A 21564-nucleotide genomic window follows, 5' to 3' on the forward strand; every position below is an offset into this window, starting at 1 on the left:
AAAATGGGACTGCAGGGGAAGGCAACTCCCATGCAGGCAAAAAAAAAATGGGACAACTTAAAAAAAATACAAAGTAAGAAAGCTAATACACACATCTTTGCTTAAATGTATTATGCCGTCATTGTTGTTAACAGGCATGCTTTATTTGCTCTGCCTTAGGACTGCAAGTATCCAGGGACAGGTGAGGGAAACCCACTGCTGAAACTTGGCCATGGTTTGTCCTCATGGATGAGGTGTTGGGACAGAGCCACTCCACCAACCCCCCTGTCCTCATTGCCTCCATCCCTGAGGACAGACCAGGGCTGAGTTCAGCAGTGGGTGCACACGGTGAGGAGGAGCCAGAAGCACCATCCCCACTAGCAGCACCAGTAGCCGGACCCGCACCACCAGCACCACCAGTAGCAGGACCAGCCCCACCAGCACCAGCACCCGGATCCGCACCACCAGCACGGAGAAAGCGGGATTATGAGGAGGAAATGTTAAGTTGGTAACACTTTATTTTACGACCCGCAAACAACTGGGTAAGTACACTGAAATTACGGTGTACGTTTCTGTAATTATAGTGTACTTCCGTGTAAGTATAAGGGAACAATATGTTAAGTTTGGGGTAATAAGGGGGTAACAAGCAGATATACAACCTGCAAATAAATTCGTAAGTACACTGAAATTACGATGTACGTTTCTGTAATTATAGTGTACTTCCGTGTAGGTATAAGGGAACAATATGTTAAGTTTGGGGTAGTAAGGGGGTAACAAGCAGATATACAAGCAAATTATTTAATTATTTAAAAAATAACAGGTACCTATTCTTTTAATATATTCCAGGCAAAAATTGTACGTGTGTTGTTTATAAAATGTATCACATTTCTGGCTAAATATGTTCTTGTGCAATGTTACATGGTAATTTGACGTCTGTGGGATGAAAATTAAATTTATTGGCTTTTCTTACTAGATTACGTAATGCTAAGTCAAAATAAATAGTTTCTGTTATGATTTTAATTTAGACAGTACCATGTGGTAATTAGTACTTACCTTATCCCATTGAATTGCAACGACACTTAAATGTCAGGGCAAATATACTGTGTAATTAAAACTTTTTTTGTTGTTGTTGTTTTGTTTTCTTGATAACAGTACCGTTCTCTGTAATTACAGTGCAAATAGTGTTGTTTCGTATTGCTACATAGCAAGTGGTGGCTTGTTACCCCCTTGTTCTGTGTAGTTACAGGGTAAGTTTAACTCCTGCGGGCTGTAAATTAAAGTGGTGGCTTGTTACCCCCTTGTTCTGTGTAGTTACAGGGTAAGTTTAACTCCTGCGGGCTGTAAATTAAAGTGGTGGCTTGTTACCCCCTTGTTCTGTGTAGTTACAGGGTAAGTGTAACTCCTGCGGGCTGTAAATTAAAGTGGTGCTTGTTACCCCCTTGTTCTGTGTAGTTACAGGGTAAGTTTAACTCCTGCGGGCTGTAAAATAAAGTGGTGGCTTGTTACCCCCTTGTTCTGTGTAGTTACAGGGTAAGTGTAACTCCTGCGGGCTGTAAATTAAAGTGGTGCTTGTTACCCCCTTGTTCTGTGTAGTTACAGGGTAAGTTTAACTCCTGCGGGCTGTAAATTAAAGTGGTGGCTTGTTACCCCCTTGTTCTGTGTAGTTACAGGGTAAGTGTAACTCCTGCGGGCTGTAAATTAAAGTGGTGCTTGTTACCCCCTTGTTCTGTGTAGTTACAGGGTAAGTGTAACTCCTGCGGGCTGTAAATTAAAGTGGTGGCTTGTTACCCCCTTGTTCTGTGTAGTTACAGGGTAAGTTTAACTCCTGCGGGCTGTAAATTAAAGTGGTGCTTGTTACCCCCTTGTTCTGTGTAGTTACAGGGTAAGTGTAACTCCTGCGGGCTGTAAATTAAAGTGGTGGCTTGTTACCCCCTTGTTCTGTGTAGTTACAGGGTAAATACAACATTAAACCAGTATGCTGAAACAGACAAACCTAGCTTAACCATTAGCATTATCAACAATTTTCGAAATTAGTACTTAAAAAAAAAAAAAAAAAAAACAGTAGCACAATTAAACCAAAAACATTTATTCAAACAAGTTTAATAATAAACAATCACAATGTTGGAATTACATCAACACTACAAACTGTAAACAGAACATAAATAATCTTAAATAAATAACAAAAATCACCAAAAGTTCAACAGAGAAAACACAATTGGTTTAAGCAAATAAAAAAAATAAAAAAATAAAAAAATCAATGGCGAAACTTATTTTTTATTGGTAGCAGCTTGTTTTGTTTTTTCATGTCCTCAATTTTATTACTTAGTTGGGGACAGGAGGCCACAAACTGCTGCAAGACCTTTGCATATGACTGCAGAGTTGTCCCTGGGGTGTATGCAGGTACAGAAAACTGTTCCCCGTCTGATGCTATTGCCACCTGTAATCACAAGTATAGGAATGTAGTTAGTAGAATATTTAAAAACGCAGAGGCGGACAGAGTACACAGCTTTATTACTTAAGTAAAAGTACAGATAAATAAATTTTAAAAAAAAGTACAAGTACTACAGTCAGATATCTACTTAAGTAAAAGTACTGAAGTACTTGTTTTTAAAAGTACTTGGATATCAAGAGTACAAGAGTACAACAATTTTGTAAATATTGCATTCCAACTGCCACAGTGCTTACATTAATGTACAGAAATGTCCTACATGGAGTTATGCAAAATGTTAATGTCAATACCTTGGCGAATGTAAAAGGAATTGAAAGTAAAATAAAGTCATTTTCCTCTTTTTACCATGTTGCTTTATTTAACATTTAAGAAAATTTCAGAAAATTCATAAAATTGAAATAGAGTGGCGAGAATGGACCTGCTTCCATAGTTCCATTGTTTCATCCATGGTTTCGTCTCTTATCTAAATCTGACCATTGAGTTGACTTTGCCGGAAAGCTGAAGGTGATTGCTGATAGGCTGTCCCAATCAGGCGCCAGCACAATCCAACACGTTTGAGAGGCAAACAACAAATTGAGGGTTTCCGAGATTTTTCATTTTTTTTATTTTAATAGTAGTAATGGGTACTCATGGTTATGGATAGAAATGTAGTGGAGTAAAGAGTACAATATTTCCCTCTCAAACTTGAGGGAACTGTACTTGAGTAAAGTCATGAGTACTCCCCAGAAATGATACTCGTGTAAAGTACAGATCCCTCAAAATTGTACTTAAGCACCGTACTCAAGTAAATGTACTCCGGCATGTCCGGCTCTGTAAAAAGGTTGCAGTAGCACAACAATATTTTTTTCGGTATCACATCAGGTGACAGCCCTATCATACACTAGACACAAGTGTCTTTTGCTGGTTTCAACCTGGTGAAATGACAATTTTAAGGTTTGGCGCCATGTTGTTTAAACACAACAGCAAATGCATTTGCGCCCCTGGGGCGTTCTGGTCTGAAAATAAGTTGATTTCAGGCACATTGTTGGCACGTTGCAATTTTGAGGCAACTAAAATAGACTATGACATTTACCAACTAAAACCTGCTCTAAAGTCTAAAGTCAATGGTGCAATATTGTTCTTGTTATTTAATGGCAGCAGTGGCTCAGTGGTTCATGTAGGTTGTCTACAAACTGAAAAGTTGGTGGTTAAATCCCCGGTTCCACCTGACCAAGTGTCAAGGTGTCCATGAGCAAGACACCTAACCCCAGCTGCCCCCTGACGAGCTGGATGGCGCCTTGCATGGCTGACACCGCCATCAGTGTATGAATAGAATGTGAATGTGAGGCAAATGTAAAGCACTTTGGTGGCCATTGGGTCTATATACAGTGCTATATAGATCCAGTCCATTTTCCATTTTGTTATTTAATGCGCACATTAGTAATACGGGATGACAATGCGCGTTTCCTTATCACACATGGATGCGTAGCAGCACACAACCCTTTTTATAATATGAAAAATTAATGGATTAAAATGTAAAAGATTACTATTGAGTCTCTTGAACATAAATGAGGACCAATTACAAGATGTAAGAAGGCGTAAAGAGCTGCTTCACCTGTAGCCTGGTAAGTAATTCAATGGTTTTTTTTTAAACGCTACCCCACGGATTTGTTGTATATGATGACTTTGTACCTCTGCATATGATGAGATGAGAAAAAAAAAAAAAGTACCGGTAATGCTTTTAAAACACTCATGGTGCTGTCCGAGTGCTTAAATGTTTCTGCTCTACATGTTTGTAAATTCTTTATTTCCTGTTGTTAAACATAAATTATGTTTAGAGTACAAACCTTTTCTTACATATTTGCAAATTATTTTATGAGCGATTATGTAGGCTATCCATACATTTACAGAAATTAAAAGCCTGCTATTTTTACTTCCATGATTTAAAGCTGCAGTAGGGAGTTTTGAGAAAACGTTGACTTAGTCTGAAAATTTGAACAAGCACAACTACAGGTCCCACCCCCTTGCTCTCTGCTGCGCTACAGCCCTCCCTCCACAGCTCGTCCCCCACAGCAGAGCCGGTCGTGAACGCGCAGGCTAGTAAACAGGGCCACCGATGACGGCGGATAAACAGTTATGGCACATTCACTGATAGGGACTAAACGTCAGCAATATGCTTTACATTGACTATGGCGTGCCCCAGGGGCGGACTGGCCATCTGGAGCACCGGGACTTTTCCCGGTGGTCCGCTGGCCAATGTGGGCCGGCCCGGTAGTGTACAAATATCAAGTATCAAAAATATTTATAAAACAATGACGGAAATCATAATATTACATTTCTTTTCTACGCAAATGGATAAGGGAATCGATCGCGCGGCCGACATGGAGTGCTTTTCGTGTGAATGAATGTGACTGTCTCTCCTTGTTAATTTGTTTGGTCTGCTCCATTTCGTATCTTGAAACACGCCCCCTTTCACGTCCTGGAAAAACCCAACACAGACAGTCGCGGCGAAAAAAAGCTCCATTTTAACACCGAGAGAACTACAGCCAACTGTTAGCTAGAGGTAGATGCTGTGAAATCTATGTGTGAAATGCTTCAAATTAACAGATTATACATTTGGCGCGAAGAGTAGCAGTTCAAGAGGTTATGAACATGGTTCTGAAGGCGAAAGTTAGCTCCCCCTGACTGCGTTGTGTTATTTAAAATAAATGTTTAAATAGCATATAACGTTAGTTTTGTATTGTGTTATATTTTTATGCTATAAGTGGTGTTAAAAATATTCTGCACATTAATGGTGGTACGGAGGCCGAGAAAACTCAACGCGTTGCAACTGAATGAAAACGCATGTAAATAGAATAAACACCTGCAAATTAAGAAAACATCTTCATCAGTTTCACAACACACGTGTGCACCAAATACTCACAACACCACCCAAATACAGAAACGCCCAAATAACACAGACCACGAGGAAATCTTTCTAGGGGAACCAAATAAGTGACTAACCCTTACAGCTTATAATTCTACTTTATGTATTTATGTATTTTAACAAAACGTACAGAGATTACATTTTATGACATACAACTTGTATACAATATACAAAATGTATTAACAATATGTTCAATGTCATTAGAATACAAATGAGAAAAGAACAATGAGCTGAAAACTTATTAACTATATAAATAAATATAGAGAAGAAGAACATGAAGGAAAGATATTTATCTTTAATCCGTTACACTTTAAAAATTGTTTCATGTTATGTTAAAATTTTTCATAAAGAAAAGTTTCATAAGATATATTAGGTAATGTGGGGTCCAAAGTTTTAAAGTTGAGACACACATGCACACATTTTAGCGCTTCGTCACTTAAGTTAGGCCTATTTGGTTTACCTGGAAACATTTCCGTTGTGGTCTGTGTTATTTGCAGCGCTTTTCTGTATTTGGAGCACAAGTATGTTGTGAAACTGATGATGTTTTTTTTTTAATTTGCAGGTGTTTTTTTCTATTTGCAGCTTTCTCGGCCACCGTACGGTGGGCTGCTGTGGGCCAGAAAGTCCAGGGCCACTTTTTGGTCCCAGTCCGCCCCTGGCGTGCCCATACTTTGACTACAAACTTGGTCCTCAAATCCTTATGTATTTTGCAATACATGTAACTTTATGTTGCACTCTTTCTATAAGTTATAAATAGCTAGTAAGATAACGTTAATATAACGGCAACTAACGTTACAGTATGTAAGTAATTATTCTAGCGATATATAGTGCTAGATAAGGTGTGCTAGTACATTATTTCAGCAAAATGACAAGCCAGTGAATTAGCAGGTTTCAATTGTTGCTTAGGAGAGTGCGTGACATTTTATCAACATGTTATGCGGCTAGTTTTGACAATGGGCTGACAAATTAGACAAGATTGTTTATCGTCATCGGTCTTTTCCCCTTTACCTCTCTGTTTTATGAGCAGGTGTCCCTCGAGAATTGGCAGTTTAGGGTACTTCTCCGTCTTAAGCACAGCACAACTGCAGCTCACCGGTGTTGTGCCGAATTTCGACCCCCGCCAAATTATTACCCCCCTAGCATTGGTAGGTTTAGGATTAGTTGTGGGGGAGGGGGTAGGATTAGGGGCGGAGTTGGGATTAGGCAATCAGGTACTGACTTCAACGAGGGGGGTAATAATTTGGCAGGGGGTCGAAATTAGGCACAACACCCAGGCAATCTTTTGAACGAGTTTGAACGACGGTACGCGCTCGTGCTGTGCAAGAGAGGGGTGTGATCAGCGCGTACAGCGAGCGTGATTGACACTGCTAAGACATTCCTCCTGGCTCTGATTGGTTGTTTCTGATCGGGAGCATTGTATTTCTGCAAATGGCAATAGGACCACTGGGAGGAGCCAGAGGAGCTTGATTTTTTCACAGATTATCTGTCTCATATTCTACTGTCAGGACATAATGACAGTTTTAACAAATATGTAAAAAATATTTTTTACAAAAGTTACCTACCCCAGCTTTCAAGAAAACGTCTTTTAAAGGTTTTAATAAAAAAAAAAAAAATTAAAACAAATCAATTTTTAACATCAATCTTTAATTGGTGGTATATCATCCATATATTTTTCCAGTTTACAAATCCATCTACATAAGAATTAGGCATGGCGCTTGCGCAACTGGCTTTTAAAGGGGATGAGAGATGAGACTCTCATTGGTATTGCACGTTATGCCCAAAACACACCCATTACTCACATAAGGATAATAGGAACAACACATTTAGACCGTGTGCTTGCCGCATAAACAAATTTCCCCACATTAAATTAGCAAAAGTGGAATCGGACACGCCCGTTTCCAACGTGCGCTTTAGACAATGCGCTTAGATCATTAAAATGGGGCCAAGTCTCATTCACTAATAATTGCATATGTCTTTTGTATTTATGACTTTTAGAGTAATTCTACTTGATTTAGCTAGTTTTATGTAGACTGAACAGCCAAATTAAGACTATACATATATCAGCGTGTACATAACATGTAATAACAGTACAGAAAATATCATATATTAAGCTGCATGAAAACATGCAGTTTAGAAAGCTAAGGTATAACGTTAAATAGAGTAGCTTCTAATGAATACAACAAAAGTGGTGCATCAAGGGTCTGTAAGACTACTTGAAAAATAAACAAAAATATAGAAAAAAATTCTACATTTATTAACAAAAGCAGTACACTGCTCAGTCAAGACATGTACATGAATTTGACTGTCAACTTGTTTTATGAGGTACATCATATTTTCTGTTAAAAGTGATCAAAAAAATTACAAGGAAAGAGGAGATGTGAGTTTGGCATAGAAATACTCTAACTTCTTTTTTTAACCTTTGACAATTTTTAGCATGAGTAATCCAACTCTTCAAATGTGATAATACATTAGAATGCATCAAATACTGTTAAACCTGCTTTTAATAGGTATTAATTTACTAGAGGCTCTATTTTATACTGCTGTTGGACTGTAAAGCAATAAAGAAGTGTGTTTGTTATGTAGCCTAGGCTCAGTGATGTAGAGGATGGATAAAAATAATAGAAAAGCCTTAGTATAACAGTACCATTAACTTTGTGCACATTGCAAAAACGAATATACTTGTAAATTACTAAATATTCTTAAAATGATCACCTTCATGAAGGATGACTTTTTGCAGGACTTTTAGATTTGACTGCATTTTTAATAAATAAATGAACATCAATACTGTAGTGTAATAGTAGGGAGTGGTGAATAATTTATACTTAATGCAAGCTGTTTAACAACATCACAGAAATTATAAACAAGTCTGTACTCATACGTACCTCTGCGATTATACTAGACAAGGCCAATGTGGCTTTGTCTATGTTGTGCCTTTTCAAGCTCTCAGGAACACTCCTAATTTTTTGGAAAGTTTTCAGAATAAACTTGTATCTGTGGGTAACTTGTTCCGGGGTACACACTAGAAAAAAATTTAAAATAAAATTTCGGTCAGTCTAACAAAATAGGAGTATACCAGAAAGCAAGATTAACTTACCAACATATGAAGACTTTGGTTTCAAAAGATACACTTTTCAAAAATCTTGTTTTTTGATTTTGCATTCCAATTAATATCAAACTGCATTTGGTATGTTTTGCCTTCATAAATAAGACAATAAAAGTAAGTAGTAAAAGAAAACGCAATAAAAACATCTTAACAAACATTTTTGGAACCAAAATCTTCATATATACCCTGAACTCAAGGTTGATGATCCCAAACCTTGCTTATTCAAGGAATGTCAGTTGCAAAACTGACTGTGAGTTGCTAGGCTACATAAATGCCAGGGTGGCATTGGCCCACCCAGATTGACGGCTGGCTGACACAGTTAGAAGAGACACAAAATAAATCACACAAAAATTATAATAGTCTCTTTCATAATAATTACTTAAACATGCATAATTTATAAAGTGTTACTAAACCTTGCAAATGTTAATATTCAAGCAATTGTAATCAATGTGCGCTCAAGATGATGTTAAAGTCAGCTGTTTTCTGTGTGCACAGATAATTGGCACAGACACACACAAATACTCAAATGGACACACACTCTTAAGCACGGAGAAAAGCAACTCAAAAAGCCTACAAACACAGAATCTTTGAGCACTTTACAGGAAACATATGCGGAAAATTCGAATCGTGCTAATCTCAAAATAACAAAGTAACAAACTCTTGGCAATTATTCTCATAAAATCAATCAATTAGGTCTTAAAGTGAACGCAAACAGCTCAGAAAGAAATCAAATGTGTGTCAGTATATGTGTGTCAGTGTTTATTCTATCGTAAATTGGCAGTACGTTTAAGAAATCTGCTTATGTTTGTGTCGTTATGCTAATCAAACAACAGAAGACAAAAGGAAAATCACTTCTGCAGCACTTCTTATGTAGTGATTAATAATTCATTTATAGAATGAAGGCGACAGTGTAATTATTTATTTTATTGTATTTCTGTATCTAATTACTACTGATATACTTTACTTTATTTGTAGCTTTGTTTTTTTTTTCGATTTACATATGCATATAATGTCTTGATTTGGTCTTATTTTATTTTTTGCTTAGATTTTGTAATTCCTTTAAACACTATATTGTAAAATGATGTAATTGTTTGATGTAACAGCCATTCTGACCGTTACAATATCCCTCATTCGTATCTAATGATAGTTGTCATGTGTCATCAAGCACTTAGGGGAAAACCCCCCTGGCGGGAAAGAGTGCTGAGAAGTGATTTAGCCTAAGAAGTGAGTGATTTCTTTAGTTTATCATAAATACTTAAAGGGATACTTCAGCTCTGGGAACATGAATGTGTATTTAATATTGGTCATTTATATAGTAGAAATGTGAAATTATTTTTGAATTTGGAGTTTTCTAGACTGAGAAAAGCCAGAAAATGTATTTTTGACTCATGTGTATGAAAGACAACAACTCCCAGAATGCACTTGGTTTGCTGCCCTTACGAGGCCACTCCCAAACCACGCCTACCGGTTACAGGCGGCAGTATCCGAAAAGTTTGATCCAACTAGGCTTGCTTTGTTACATCGTGACTCTATAAATCGTGAATTAGATACATTTCCATCGAAATGGTGTTAAGTTGCGTTGTACCGGGATGTACAAACAAAACCAGGAAAGGACAAGAAGTAAGTTTCCATCATTTTCCGATAAAACATTTAGAGCGATGTAAACAATGGCTGCGGGCTATCAACCACCCGAAGTTTGGCGAGGACACCGATATGGAAAACCTGAAAACCCGTAGGATTTGCAGTCGCCATTTCAAGCAGGAAGACTACGAAACGAATGTCCTTGGAATTAAGAGAACCACTCTGAAGGACACCGCAATCCCGTCGATATTCAGATTTCCAGATGACGAACAGCCTGGGCCTTCTGGTACTAAACGCATTCGCCTAGAGGTAAGACTCGCTAATACTCGACTCTGTTTCTGATCACACAGTAGCCTACATATAGTGTTGTAGTTGTTAGCAGTAAAACAGGAAAGTTAGCAAAGTGACGTTAGATAGATAATTACATATTAGTTGACTGTTATCAAAGTAAAGCCACAGTTCTGTAAAACTGTGTTAGTCTATTTATGCTAACGTTACCACACAAGCAAGTTGCTGTATGTTTGGAGATGACTGCAGAAACAGATACTTTTGCGAGATGAACCCCTGATGTAGTGCAGACTAGAACAAAATAGTGTTAATTAATGTAAGCTTAAAAATAAAATTGACACTTATGTCGGTCAGAAATCTCAATATGTATATGTTAGAGGTATTTCCTTTTTATTTGGGCAACGAAAAAACCTGCATTGTTTTCACTTCAGAATAACTTTAGTTTATTGAAATATTATGTAACGTTATTGAACTTGTCATTTCAGACTCCAATTGCGTCTGCTGCGTTAGTGTCGTTGGAAGAAGAAGAAAAAATCCTGCTGACCTCAACTCCGGTCAAATTTCCGGTCTCAGTCCAAGAACAATTTGTAAGTTTTTGAATAACCAACATACTTCACATCATATTCTTTCTAAATGAATTCTAAAGCAACTGTATGACTTTTTTTTTTTTAATCTTTTTTTTTTTAAAGTCACCATGCCTAAGTACACCTGGGGGCCTCAATACCACCATCAGCAGCATTGAAGCTTTAGGTGAAAATGATGAAAGCTATCAACCTGGGTCAACCTTCACCCTCACATCAACATCATCATCATCAGATGATGAAGGTGAAAAGGACTGGAATGAAAAGAAGATAATTGTCAATGAGTCAAGCCTCATGTCACTCTTCAAATTTTGCCAGATGTGCGGGAATACAATTTCGTCAAAGACTATTGTTGACGTTGGTGCACAGAGGAAGGTAGATTGGACATGTCTTGGGGGCCATACTGGGACCTGGAAATCTTCCCGTGATGTTAGGGGAATGCCAGAGGTGAACCTCCTTGCAGCAGCAGCTGTTCTGTTCAGAGGGGGCACATACACAGAACTCTCAGACTGGTGTAAGACCATGGGTGTCCAAATGATGGGACAGACTACATTTTATAACATCCAGAAGGTATACTTGCACCCTGCTATTGAGGAAGTGTATACTGAAAAACGAACAGAACTCTTGGCAAGAGTGTATTTAGAACAGGAGGATGGAAAGAGGCTACACTTGACGGGTGATGGCCGGTGTGACACACCAGGTTTTAGTGCAAAATACTGCCACTATACGTTTATGTTGGATGACACAAAGGAGATACTCCACACAGAACTTGTGCAGGTAAAATTATTATAATAATGGAAAATTACAGATGATATTTGTAAAATTAGGATTACCGGTATGATTCAAACTTGACTCTTTAGGTTACTGAGGCCACCAGCTCTGTTGCCATGGAACCACTGGGTTTCAAAAGGGGCATGAATGAGCTGATGGACCAGGGACTTGACGTGGAGGTGATGGCCACAGATCGCTCCACATCTATTCAGAAAACAATGAGGGAACAATTTCCTAATGTCCAACATCAGTTTGACATCTGGCACACAGCAAAAGGTATGTATTTGTTTAGTCCCCCTTGTACACACACAAACCTCCACACTTCTCCAGCCCTACCCCGACTGACACCTCATGGTCTCAGTCTTCACCCCCCTCACAGTTTTGCAGCCATGATGCACTCAGCCAGTGTATTAGTGTAAATTGTTCATTCAAGAAAACCATGAACATTTCAAACTTCTACACTAGCACAGTGCAGGAAGTCTACAAAGCTCTTTAAGGGGCAAAGTGTGAAAGACTAAGGTGTGAATTTGGACCAATAAAAATTAAAAAGACAATTGTTATTGTTTGACAAAACTTGTGCTCCATTTACTCACAGGTTTCCGAAAGAAGATGCAGAATAAGGGGAAAAAAAAGGGCAGAGAAATCATCCATGCATGGACCAGGTCAGTGTTGGTTTGTAATCTAGCAGACTTTACATTGGTTTGCAAGATTCAAAATTACTAATTGTATTATCTTTTATAGGTCTGTCGTAAACCATATGTGGTTTGCCTGTGCCACAAGTAAGGGGGACGTCGAGGTAAGACATTTGATTCTAATTTGATTCTTTTTTTGGAAGAAAAATAAATTCTACACTTAAGATTAATATTTATTTTTTCATACAGGCATTGAAATGCCGGTGGAAGTCCATTACACACCATGTGTGTAATGAGCATGAGTGGACAGATGAAACCGGAGAACAGCATCGTTGTGACCATGCTCCTCTAACAGCCCAGGAGCAAAAGAAGCGCATGTGGATGAGAAAAGATTCATTGGCATTTCAGGACCTGTCTTCGCTGGTCCTTGACAAAAGGCTTCTGCGAGACATGGAAAAGATGGCCCTGTTCAAACATACAGGTGAGAATAGGTGCCCTTGTACACTTATCTTTCAAAATCATAATGATAATGTTTTAATTTGTTGTATCCCTTCTCCCTTTCTCATTTTAATTGCCCACAGGCCCACTTGAAGTCTTTCATAGTGCACTTCTAAAATACCTCCCCAAACGCCAGGCATTCTCATTCCAGGGAATGAAGGAGCGATGTCACCTTGCAATCCTGGAGCACAATGAGAATATTGTCAAGAGGAAGCAGGACACAACCCAGACAGGTATGTAATTATGTGTTGTCTGTGTAATATAATATCAAAAATTACAATGTTTAGAGCCAAGGGAACGATCAGACAGGACAAAATCAAATCTTAGTTCAGATTTTATATTTAATTATATTTCCTATCATTAACAGGACAAGCACGGTTCAACCAAGTCTTCTGCAAGAGATCCAAACAGTGGGTCTTGAAGAAAATCTTCACACCACACACCACCCAGTTTATAGACACACTCATCAAGAGGGTCATGGATAGAAGACGCAACCCGAACATTCAATTTACCATACAGACCTCCTCACTTGCCCTGGCACAGCCTGCACTTCCACCCAACATTGCACCCGTGCCTAAACCATCAAAGGAGGCTGCCACAACTTCTTTCCAAAGCCGCTTCTAAGACCGACACTGATAGCACCTTATCATAGCACTCATGGCACCTTCCTCAAATTCATTCTGCTACTCCTTCCTGAGTTTTCTTACTGTCAAATCAGATTTTGCCACCGCTGATTATATTTCCTTATTTATTTTTTAGATTATAATTTATTTATTTTCGCCTTTGTTTATATTCTGCAGGACATTTTTTGTTTTGTATCTCCTTATTTATTTTAATAATGTACCTTTGACTATGGCAGCAGAATAATTTTTGTGTGAATATTAATAAAAAAAAATTCTTCATCTTACCCTATACTCCTGTGTACACTCAATTTCTATATTATAGACTTGTGGAGGGAGGCTGAATGGTTACTGTCACTGATTTTGCTGTAATTACTTACTGTACACAAACTACCTGGATTATTTCCCTTCTTGGAATTTATTTTGGATTAAAAAAGTTAGCCTAATGAATATTACACAATTTAGACTTTCACATTAAAAAGATTATTCAAGGCAGGACCATGTAGTATAATAGGCAAACACATTCTCTAATGTATCAACTCTAAAGGTTTTTAACAAGAACCACAACCAATGTGAGTTATAAGTTTTAATTGAAAAAATAAATAAATAATAAATCACTTTTACACTCAAAGTTCTTCCAGAGCTTCAGCAGTTTCTATATAGCCACTGTATTGCCCGTCAGGAGCTGGATATCTTCGTCTGATGTCCTGAACAACACAGGTTGGCAAAACAATACGATAGCCTTTCCCCAGTCTCTCGCCTTGCAGGACCCATTCCATGAAGTGACGGTAGGCTGTTAGACGATATTGTCTACAAAACAGTAAACACAACGTTAGCAATGCAAACTATTTTCAAATACAGTATAATTGCTAACGATGTAAATATAACAACAATAGCTCAGCTGACTAACGTTACGTGGGAAGCACGTTGTGATAATACCTGCCTGGTGTCCAAACTCTGTAAGTTATATGTCGTCATAGTAACAAAATGTAAAAAAACAAAATACTCACTTTACACTTAGCCGTCCGTTTGTCCCTGTGGGCTTTGGCTGGCGTTTCCAATTTATTTTCGGGATCCTGAAATAGGTTTCCAGGACCCCCCTGTCCATATGTGGTTGAAAACTAGGGTGCTCAGTTACGCATGCCGTTTCATCAGCGGATTCAGCGATCTCTTCCAAAAGAAAATGGCATCGCTGAAATTCGCGACAGCAATAGGACTCTCTCTCTGATAACATAGGCGCACATCGAGAGCACTGACACCACCAGTCCGCCCCAGCTCGAGTCTGCCCGGGCTCTTCCTCCTGACCGCCAAGCAGGTCTTGCTGCTCTGCTGCAGCAGCTGCTCCGACCGCCTCTTGTTCCTCTATCAACCGCAACTGTTCATCACTGTATTGCGGTTCATACAGGTAGCCGCGAGCATCCGATTCTCTCAAAATATCTTCGAAATCCCCTTCTGCCATTTCTACTTCAAAACTACCTTCCGCCATTGTGATTAATCAAACTTTCTCCACAGAGCAAGAGCCTGTTAGCTTAGCTACAGAAAGATGGCTGACACTATGTTTACGTTCTGTGAGTGAGATCCCGCCCAATATGGGCGTGGTGAAAACATGCGGAACTAGCTGCTTAAACCTGCTGTAGTTTTAAGCCTCTGACCAAAAAATCCTCCGATGACGCAAAATGACGATTTTTGCGTCATCGGAGGATTTTTTCCAGATTAAAAATACATAAATCTCTCATCTCAGGGGGATATGAAGGGGGGAAGCACGGTAATTCGAAAATACTACTGGTTTTCTACTGATACAAAGCTTAATGCTAAATCCTGAAGTAACCCTTTAAAGGAGTAGTTCACTTTTAAAAATCTTTTGCTGATAATTTACTCACCCCCATGTCATCCAAGATGTCCATGTCTTTCTTTCTTCAGTCGAAAAGAAATTAAGGTTTTTGATGAAAACTTTCCAGGATTTTCTACATATAATAGACTTCAATGGGAACCAATAAGGGTCTTATCTATGAACCTTCGAGTCATGACTCGAAAAAAGATTTGTTCTTTTTGATGAATGAGTTCGAACAGGAGAGTCACGAACGCGCATCACAGAACAGAGCAAGGAGAGGATTTGTGCTTATAACATGCAAACTTTTTTTTTAATATTTGAAAATGACCAGTCGTTTCGCTAGACATCGTCTGGTGTTGTTTAAAGCCCTTTGAAGCTGCACTGAAACTCTGATTTGGACCTTGAACCGTTTGGTTCCCATTGAAGTCCATTATATGGAGAAAATCCTGGAATGTTTTCATCAAAAACCTTCATTTCTTTTTGACTGAAGAAAGAAAGACAAAAAAAACATATTTGAAGTGAACTACTCCTTTAATAGTTGTTTTTCAATAAAATGCACTAACTAATGAGGAGACAATCCTGTGCTATGCTTCTACAGAATGCAGTCAGAGACAAAAATCCACAAAATATGTATTTGTGAATTTTGTGTCATAAACATGTGAGGAGGAACAATTGGAGCCATCAACATGCACTCGTATTTACACTCACCTAAAGGATTATTAAGAACACCATACTAATACTGTGTTTGACCCTCTTTTGCCTTCAGAACTGCCTTAATTCTACGTGGCATTAATTCAACAAGGTGCTGAAAGCATTCTTTAGAAATGTTGGCCCATATTGATAGGATAGCATCTTGCAGTTGATGGAGATTTGTGGGATGCACATCCAGGGCACGAAGCTCCCGTTCCACCACATCCCAAAGATGCTCTATTGGGTTGAGATCTGGTGACTGTGGACTGTACAGTGAACTCATTGTCATGTTCAAGAAACCAATTTGAAATGATTCGAGCTTTGTGACTTGGTGCATTATCCTGCTGGAAGTAGCCATCAGAGGATGGTTACATGGTGGCCATAAAGGGATGGACATGGTCAGAAACAATGCTCAGGTAGGCCGTGGCATTTAAACGATGCCCAATTGGCACTAAAGGGCGTAAATTGTGCCAAGAAAATCCCCCACACCATTACACCACCACCACCAGCCTGCACAGTGGTAACAAGGCATGATGGATCCATGTTCTCATTTTGTTTTACGCCAAATTCTGACTCTACCATCTGAATGTCTCAACAGAAATTGAGACTCATCAGACCAGGCAACATTTTTCCAGTCTTCAACTGTCCAATTTTGGTGAGCTCTGGCAAATTGTCGCCTCTTTCTCCCCTAAATGCATTGAAGCAACTGCCATGTGATTGGTTGATTAGATAATTGCATTAATGAGAAATAGAACAGGTGTTCCTAATAATCCTTTAGGTGAGTGTACAGTGACCAGTTCATAAAAGGTAACCTCAAGTAAACACTTGATATATTAGTCTTTGGATATTTAGACATAAAACATTTCCATATATAAGATTAACTTAATTCCAGTTTCAACTTAATTCAATAAACTTAATTTAAATGTTTTCTTTACCCCACAGGAAGATTCTTTACTTGTTTTAAGCCTTAACCTCTTAAATTTCAGAATTAATTTCAGTAAACAAGACTTTAAAAATTAAGCCAATTTACTTATGTATATGTATCTCAATTTAAGAATTCTTAGTATTTTTGTTGTTTTCTTGTATAAATATCTAAGACTACAATTAAAATATAACTTAGACTACTTAAATGTCTCTGTTGAGATTATTATTTTGATGTGAAAGTTCTACCACACAATATGAAATCTCAAAACACTTTGACCATATTGTCGAAATATATTATAACAGTGATTATGCTTTATAGCAACCAAATATATATATATATATATATATATATATATATATATATATATATATATATATATATACAGTCGTGCTCAGAATTAATGGCACCCCTGGTAAATATGATGAAAACTGGCTGTAAAAAAATAATTCTGCATCGTTTTCTTTTTGATCTTCCATTAAAAAAATTGGCAAAATTCTAACCTTTCATTGAAGCAAAACAATTGAGAGTGGGGGTAAATCACACTATGAAATAAATGTTTTTCTCCAAAACACTCTTGCCATAATTATTGGCACCCTGTTATTAAAAACTTTTTGCAACCTCAGATCTGTAAACTTTTGCCAAGATAACAGATCTGAGTCTTCTCCTATAATGCCTGATGAGTTTGGAGAACACCTGACCAGAGATCAGAGACCATTCCTCCATACAGACTCTCTCCAGATCCTGCAGATTCCCAGATCCATGTTGGTGCTTCATCTCTTCAGTTCACTCCCCTCATCAGGTCAGGGTCTGGGACGGTCATGGCAGAAGCTTCATTTTGTGCTCCGTAACTAATTTTTGTGTTGATTTTGATTTTTGTTTTGGATCGTTGTCCTGATGGAAGATCCAACCACGGCCCATTATAGGATTTCTAGCAGAAGGCGTCAGGTTTTTATTTTTTATTTTTTTGTATTTGATGGAATCCATAATACCATGTATCTGAACAAGATGTCCAGGACCTCCAGCAAATAAATAGGCCCACAACATACAAGATCCAGCAGTATATTTAACCGTAGGCATGGGGTACTCTTCATCCCTGTTTGCACCAAACACATCTGCTGGGTTTGCTGCCAAAAAGCCCCTTTTTTAGTTTCATCTGACCACAGAACCCTGTGCCGTTTGAAGTTCCAGTCGTGTCTGACACCTGAATATGCTGGAGTTTGTTTTTGGATGAGCGAGGAGCATTTTTCTTGAAACCGTCTCAAACAACATGTGGTGATGTAGGGGTTGTCTTCTATTTTTTTTTTTTTTAGGTTTTCTGACCCCAAGACTCAACTAATCTCTGCAATTCTCCATCTGTGATCGTTGAAGAGTCTTTGGCCACTCAAACTTTCATCCTCACCGTCCATTAAGGCAAAATAGACACACATCCTCTTCCTGGCAGAATCATAACATCTTTAGTTGATTATAACTTCTTAATTATTGCCCTGATGGTCAAAATGGGGATTTTCAATTCTTTAGCTATTTTCTTACATCCACTTTCTATTTTGTGAAGCTCAACAATCTTTTGATGCACATCAGAACCATGTTCTTTGGTTTTATTCATTGTGATGGATGATTCAGGGAATTTGGCCTTTGTGCTTCCTCATCTTTAAACTCATTGAAACAAGAAGTCATAGCTGGACAATTTCATGTTCCTAGTCACCCTGATGTGCTTAAAAAATTAAATGTTAATGGGAATGTACTTCAGAGATATTTTTCTCATAAAAAATTCTAGGGGTGCCAACAATTATGGCCAGAGTGTTTTGGAGAAAAACATTTATTTCATAGTGTGATTTACCCCCACTTTCAATTCTTTTGCTTCAATGAAAGGTTAGAATTTTGCCAATTTTTTGAATGGAAGATCAAAAGGATAAACAATGCAGATTTATTTTTTACAGCCAGTTTTCTTCATATTTACCAGGGGTGCCATTAATTCTGAGCACGACTGTATATATATATATATATAACTTTTTCCATAATTTTTAGAACTCTGAACATACAGTAGCATAAATGCGTAATGCATATATGCGTATAACATACGAGTATTGCATCCATTTTCCAAATGGCTAGGGTCAAAATAAAATATACAGTGATAAAATACTATTGAAGGGTAGTAGTATAAATTGACAAATTAAACTTGCAGAAAGTCATATTCTATATTTAAAACTTACTTCTTTTCCCAAATGATCTTTGTTTAGTTTTTTTCTTTTTCTTCTTCTTCCTTTCTCTTTCAGTGGAACTTGAGGAAGATGATGAGGAGGAGGATGATGATGAAGAGGAGATTGTAGATGAAGAGGAAGATGTCTTTCTTCTCTTCTTTTCAGGTTTCTCTAAAGAACATAAATCAGTAACATTTATAATAACTGCACACTATAAATGATCTTTTAAGCATTTGTAAATAATTAAATCATCATTTATAAAGCATTGTTTCAACATTGATATAGATTAGTAAGCAGTTTATAAATGCATGCTTTGCTCTTTATTTATAATCATGTCTATAATGTGTTTAATAACTGTATTCATAAGCCTACTTCATAAATTACAAATTTGTCATGTTATACTATCACATTCATAACTTTTATTAATGAACTTCTTACTCATCTCTCTCAAGATTGTATTTCGAGTGTTTATTTTTCCTTCTCGAAACTACGACTTTATTCTCAAAATTTAATGAGTTTATTATCAAGATTGTATTTCGACTTCCTTTCTCGGAATTTAAGGAGTTTAGTTTCGCATTATAATGACTTTAATCTCGAGATGGTGCTATTTTTTATTTTTTTACTTGGCCCTAATCCTCTACAGTAGGTTACTAATGACACATCATTTGGATATTTTAATCTCTGGGAAAATGATGATCTAATTGGTTTAGTGTCTCGGCATTAAAGGGTTAGTTCACCCAAAAATGAAAATTCTGTCAGTATTTACTCACCCTCATGTTGTTCCAAACCTCTATGTGTTTATTTGTTCTGCTGAACACAAAGGAAGATATTTGGAAGAATGTTTTAATCAAACAGATCTCAATCCCCATTGACTACCATTGTAGGAAAAAATACATACTATGGTAGTCAATGGGGATTGAGATCTGTTTGACTAAAACATTCTTCCAAATATCTTCCTTTGTGTTCAGCAGAACAAATAAACACATAGAGGTTTGGAACAACATGAGGGTGAGTAAATACTGACAGAATTTTCATTTTTGGGTGAACTAACCCTTTAAGGACCATTTAAAAAAAACACTGCAATGTAACTTACTGTAGCTATGAGTGGCAGGGACAGTCGATGGAGCAGGTGCAGGGGAAGTAACTGAGTCCAACAGCCGATCCAGTTCGATTCTCAGCTGATCCCTCTGCTCCACCAAGGCACTCTTCTCTTGGCGCAATTTTTCAAGGGTAATGGAGGCAGTAGGAGCTAGGTTTCCTTCAACAGATCCAAGAGCTGGTTGGGGGAGGGGTGGTGTGGGGATGTCTTCTGAGCCACTGTCTTCCATGGCGTTATCTCTAAAGAAATTAGTGAAAGTCAAATTAATCACTAATCACGTAGCCTTCTCTAATGACGGTAACTATACTGGCCTACGAAGCAAAAAGTCAGTAACTACGCAGAGTGAAGAACTGAGAAAAATGACTATAACTCGGGCTTTTTGCAGTTACTGTACAAACGACTACCATTTTCTACAACACGACACACATTTGAGATAAGATGTTTTGTAACATAACAAAGGATACCTCGAATGTCATGACAATGGTAATAACAAATGTTTGACCAAAAATGCAGTTACAGCCTTTTTGCTTTGTAGGGCAGTGTATAATACGGGTAACTATAAGTATGTTCAAATTGATAGTAAGCCTGCATTAGCTTAGCCATTAACATATGATATCCAAAAACAAATACCATATGAACACAACAGTATTTAATTATATGTATATTTAAAAACAAACACGACTTTTAGGCTACTTGCCGATCGTCGTCCTCGAGCAGTGGGTCACGTGATTCTGCTGCAAGGACATTGCACAGTAACTTTAACACATTTGTATTCACTTTATACGACTAGGTTTACAAATTTTCGGACATAATTGATATTTTAGTGCTCTAACGATAAGTTACAAGCAATACACATTTTAGAAAATGTCTTACCTGTTTTTAAATCTTCGATGTCTTTCTGACCGAGAACAGGGATCACGGCCTCACCACCTCGTCCCGGAAGACTCACGATCAAATTCAAACTTATGTCTTCTCCTTCTTCGTTGTTTTCCCACACACGCTCACCCACAACTCGTAAACCTACCCCAAGGATCTGTGACTCTCTCAGCATCAAAATTATGTTTCTTTGCATTTTCATGCTAGAAATGTCATGTCAGCAGGGTGCAAAGATTTTAAGTTACGTGTAGTGAAAACGATTTGATTGAAATGTCAGTCAAACAATTCGATTCAAGTGTCAAAAGATTCTATTCAAGTGTCAAACGATTCTCGATGCTTCTCCAGTTCTGTTATTTATTGTTACAATATAATTAATTAGTAATTTTGGTAACACTTACAATGGGGTTGTATTAGTAAACATTAGTAAATTCATTAAATAACATGAAAAATAGATATATAATTTTTCAACATTTATTAATGTTTAAGTATTATTTATTAATATTTAATGTACTCTAATCAATTAAATATTTGTTACCAA

At 37.6% G+C, this 21564-nt stretch overlaps 1 long non-coding RNA gene across 1 annotated transcript; it reads right to left on the minus strand.

The window, feature by feature from the left end:
- Window positions 1–1871: 1871 nt before the first annotated feature.
- On the minus strand, window positions 1872–19193 carry LOC143718587 (uncharacterized). Its single transcript, XR_013196449.1, has 3 exons — window positions 19064–19193; window positions 8216–8352; window positions 1872–2416 (listed from the first exon to the last, which is right to left on the minus strand). It is a non-coding gene; the product is annotated as an uncharacterized LOC143718587 (long non-coding RNA).
- Window positions 19194–21564: the final 2371 nt, after the last annotated feature.

Source organism: Siphateles boraxobius, unplaced genomic scaffold (genome assembly GCF_051911475.1).
Source record: "Siphateles boraxobius isolate OS27281-9 unplaced genomic scaffold, OSU_SipBor_1 61, whole genome shotgun sequence".
NCBI classification, from domain to species: domain Eukaryota; kingdom Metazoa; phylum Chordata; class Actinopteri; order Cypriniformes; family Leuciscidae; genus Siphateles; species Siphateles boraxobius.